At 46.3% G+C, this 4,563-nt stretch overlaps 1 long non-coding RNA gene across 1 annotated transcript; it reads left to right on the top strand.

Moving 5' to 3' along the window:
• Positions 1–242: 242 nt before the first annotated feature.
• LOC119335925 lies at positions 243–471 on the top strand. Its single transcript, XR_005162132.1, has 2 exons — positions 243–281; positions 375–471. It is a non-coding gene; the product is annotated as an uncharacterized LOC119335925 (long non-coding RNA).
• Positions 472–4,563: the final 4,092 nt, after the last annotated feature.

The raw sequence follows: 4,563 nt of genomic DNA, 5'->3' as shown, positions 1-4,563 counted from the left end.
CGCACCAGAGGTGGGTGTGCCATTGCTATAAGAAAAAAAACTACTAATGGCGCACCAGAGGGTGGTGCGCCATTGCTATAGTGTCTAGCTGGATACCCCTTTGCCCGATCCCCCCTTCCCTCTCCCCCTCGCCAGTTCCCTATCCCTCGATCCACCGCACCGCTCCTTCCCTCGTCCCTCCCTCCACCGCGCCGCCGCCGCCGCTGCCCTGACCCACTGCACCGCAGCCGCCCACGCTCCCCCGCCGCCTCCCTCTCCGACCCCAAGCTCCCCTTCAAAGTGTGAGTATAGATCCCCCTCTCTTCCTCCTCCCCCCACCCCTCCTCGGACCAGATCTCGTCCTAATCCGCGTGTATCATGCGGTGGCCTCGCAGGTTCAGCGTGCCGGAGGCGGCGCCCTTCACCGCGGTGCTCAAGTTCGCCGCCGAGGAGTTCAAGGTCCCGCCCCAGACCAGCGCCATCATCACCAACGGTATGGTCCCCCACCTCCACACCTCCGTGCGTCCTCCCGTCGGATTCTGTCGGGACCGTGGTGCTCTTGGTTGCTCTGGTGCGGTTTAGATTAGGTCCGTCGCGAGAGTCTATCATCGGGTTGTGGTTTTACCGACGAAGTTGTAGATAATCCGCGGCTTCTCTGCTCGGTGGGATTTGTCTTCATGTTGGAATGATTGATAGTAATATAGGTGTTCTGTAGGTTCAAATATGCCTGTGAATTTGTGGGAGAAAGAGAGTTAGTGTAGAGCAGTACATCCAAGAAAATATGCCTGTGAATAGTTATGCACAATGTACATACATGTGTAGGTTCTAATATTTTCTGTAGGTTCAAATATTTTCTGTTGGTGTACTTCAATGGTACATCTACTTTTTTGTCTATGAATTGTAGTGCTAGTGTACGTCCTGATCCTAAACAAAAAAGTAGAGCCAATGAGCCAACCCGTACATACGTGTACGTGTATACCAAGTAAATATGCCTGTGAATTTTTATGCACAATGTGCAGATGTTAGTGTAGATCAGTACATCCAAGAAAATAGTTCATCAATAGTACTTCAATGCACCAGTAGTTTCCTCAAATCTTAATCAAGCGCTATTTTAATGTGGGCATGTGCTGCCACACTTCTTTTTATATATATATCAAGAAGTCTGGACTGCTTGGTTTATTTTCCTTTGGTTCCTTTTCAGGTATCTAGTCTGAAATCAATTACTTCTAAGCATTTAGCTTTAGCAAGTCAAATTATCAGTTTCATACATTATTTGATTCCAGGTAAGCATTTTATCCCTACCTTCTATCTTTTTGCTGCACTGTTATTTATTGTATCCATACTTTCTGTTAATTTTGCCAGAACATAGAGTTCTGAAGGCTGACTATCCTATCACTTCAAGTGATTGTGGGTTGCATTATCTTATCTTATTATATGTTTTTAGTTGATTATTTTTGTGTCTTGATTTGTTGGTGGGATGAAGGTTTGGAAAACTAGAAACCAGAGTCCTTAAAAAGATATCTACAGAAATATAAGCTGGAGCGCTTTTGTCTCTCCCTAGAACTGTTGGTATTTGAGTAGCTAGATGTAGAAGGGTAGGGAACAACACAAACTTGAAAAACCAGAAGCAATACCTAGTTTCCAGCTTAGGGACCGGTACCAGGTGTGTTGTTCCCCTTTGTATATCTAGAGCCTGATTCATGTGATGGTGATAGCCTGATAGGCAATAGATTTTTTTTGGTACAAGTAAACTGCCTTCCAGCCAACCAGAACTAACATTGCATCGAATTAATAAATTCACCAAATATGCAACATATATCCCAAGAGCCATCCTGTTCTTGCTACACCCAATATTTACTTAGGGAAAAGAAAATGCAAATGGCCATGTTGAAACAGTTTTTCTAGGAAATTGTCATGAAACATCCCCCTCTTTAGTTACAAGCATTGCTGCTCTAATCGGTTGGGCGCATTAAAAATTCAGTCTAAAAGTCAATTAAAGTTTCAGTTTTAGAGTAAGTTTAAGTTTGTAAAACTGAGAAGTGTATTTTTCTATTTTGAAACTTAGTGTAACTATTTTCAGTCATGCAGGCTGTAACTTGAACTTGAAGAACTCCTTAGATAGTTTTTTAGTCTCCTTATACAAAACAGGCTGAAGTTTGAAACCTATTTCTCCTAAGCAGACACTGAAAAATTGCAGATAAGTAGACACTGAAAATTGCAGCCATGTCAAAGTGTCATTTCATTTGGGAGCAGTAACTATAAGAAAAGGAAGTGAGTTGAATTGCAAAAAAATGGAAGGTGAAATGAAAAGAACATTGCTCTATGTGAAAACTGTATGTGCAATCTACAAATGTGAAAAACTGTAGGTGTTGTCATAGGTGCTGTGCTGTCAAAAACTGTATGTGCAATCTCCAGAACAATTATGCTTATGTGAAAACGGTATGTGCAATCTCCAAATGTATCATCATAATGTAGGTGTTGTGTTGTGTGATTCTTCATGCTGAGAACTTCAGCCTTTTCAACTTGCCGGACTATATGTTCATTGGTACTACTTGTGATGCTGCTGCTGTACTACTTGGGAATTTTGTCAACTTGTGATGCTGCTGTTGTACCCCGAGAGGCCCCCTAATGTCGATTAACTTCCGTTCCGGCAAATTCGGGTACTCCATATGTCCTATTTTCAGCAAAGGTCATGCTGAAATTTTCCGTGAATTTTAGCATGACTTTGCTAAAAATCGGACATATGGGGCACTTGCTACTAATGCATGGGCCGGGGTATCTTAGTACTTAATTAAGTAGGATCAACTGCCCCTTTATTCTTGCTGCATTAAACCATAGGTGGCAATAGAGACAAGTGATTAGGCCCAACTTAGAATTCTCCTCAGCATCGATAAACCCTAGATGATAAACCCAACATATGTGGCAATAGAGCCAAGTGATTAGTGCCAAGTGATTAGGCCCAACCTAGGGTGCCTTGGCATCGATAAACCCTAAATGATGAAAACTTAACTTTTAGGATGCCTCGGTGTCGACAAACCCTAAATGATGAGACCATGATCTTGTTCCTTGACAATAACCAAATTTTTGACCAAATTGTTTTCCTATTTAGAGAGAAACATGGCCAACCACGATGAGGCCGGCGGTTCGGGCGGCAAGCAATTCTGGGAGCTATCCCAGGAGATGGAGGAACAACCTCACCGCTATGAGGACGCTGCGTTAGAGACCGATCCTGACTACACAACCCCTAGTGGCGTCGGGGATGACACCACTGATGGTGCCGCCGAGGATGCCACCACTGATGATAGCGGCGCACACACAGATGGCAGCCAACCGAAGAAGCAAAGGAAGGACTGGCGCCCGAATGCGCTCCGCACCCTCAAGGAGGAATTCACTCAAGTGGACTCCGACGGGCATCCAATGGATCCCAAACATATAGTCAAGGGGTACTCGCTTCAGCTCGGGTGCATTCTCCGAAGCACCGTCTCGATCAACACCGATAACCTTAGGAATAAGGACCACGGGAATTTGCGCAACCTCCTCTTCACGAAGCTGCACGAACGATACAAGTTCCCTGCCGAATTTGAAAACACACGCCTCTCAGTGAATAAAGTGAACAGTGCCGCCCTCACGAAGATGAGCACGGCCCTGTCTACTTGGAGAAGCGCGGTGAAGAGAATGATTGATAAAGGTGATAGTTATGAGAAGATCAAGGCGAAATATCCTTTGATGAGTGAAGATGAGTACAAGGAGTTCAAGATCAAGTGCGAGAGCAGCGCAACCTCCGAATCAAGTCAGTGGGGGAAAGAAATGCGGGAGTTGAACTTAGGGGAACACAAACTCGGTCCCGGCGGTTATAGAGTGGCGGAGCCTATATGGGACAAGGAGGACGCGGAGCGTGCCGAGCAAGGCCTACCGCCCCGCTTCGAGAAATATAGCGGTGACAAGCAGACCAGGAACTATGTCAGGGCCCGGTACAAGGAGGACCCGATAACAAAGGAGCTTACCACGGATCCGAAGACCAGGGCGCTTGAGCTTGTTCTGGTAAGGAATACACCCCTGCGTAATTAGCTCCATATGGTTGCACTCTAATTAATCTCCAATATTTCTAAATGGTTCACGTTCGTTCCGCAGGACACTGAAAGCAGTAGCGCGGGGTCGTCTCAGAGCTCCCCTTTCGACACCCCTTTAAATAGGGCGTTGAACGTAATGAAAAACAAGGATAAGCTCACTAAGCCGACGTCAGCTGGTCGTGTGGCCGGCAAAGGCTTGTCCACAAAATGGGGGTCATACTATAGCGCTGGTGTGCGGAAGGAGAAAAAGACCAGCTCAGAAAGCCAGACGTGCGAGGTTGAAGCACTCAAGGCATAAGTGGCGCGGATTTCGGAGCTTGTCCAAGAGCAAGTGGAACAACAACTGGGAAAAAAGCTCAACACCATGGTGCCTATGTTGATTCATGGGCTGACGACGTGGATTGCGGGCGGCCAACAGGGGCCTCCCCCGGTTCCCAGCTTCACGGCCAGCAACTCGCACAGTGCGCAGGCGGCGCCATTGGTGTCTCCGGCGGAGGCGGTATTCGTGTCTCCG

Source organism: Triticum dicoccoides, chromosome 7B (assembly GCF_002162155.2).
Source record: "Triticum dicoccoides isolate Atlit2015 ecotype Zavitan chromosome 7B, WEW_v2.0, whole genome shotgun sequence".
Taxonomy (NCBI): domain Eukaryota; kingdom Viridiplantae; phylum Streptophyta; class Magnoliopsida; order Poales; family Poaceae; genus Triticum; species Triticum dicoccoides.
Note: the sequence above shows the minus strand (reverse complement) of the source record. Positions and strands in the feature narration are given on the sequence as shown.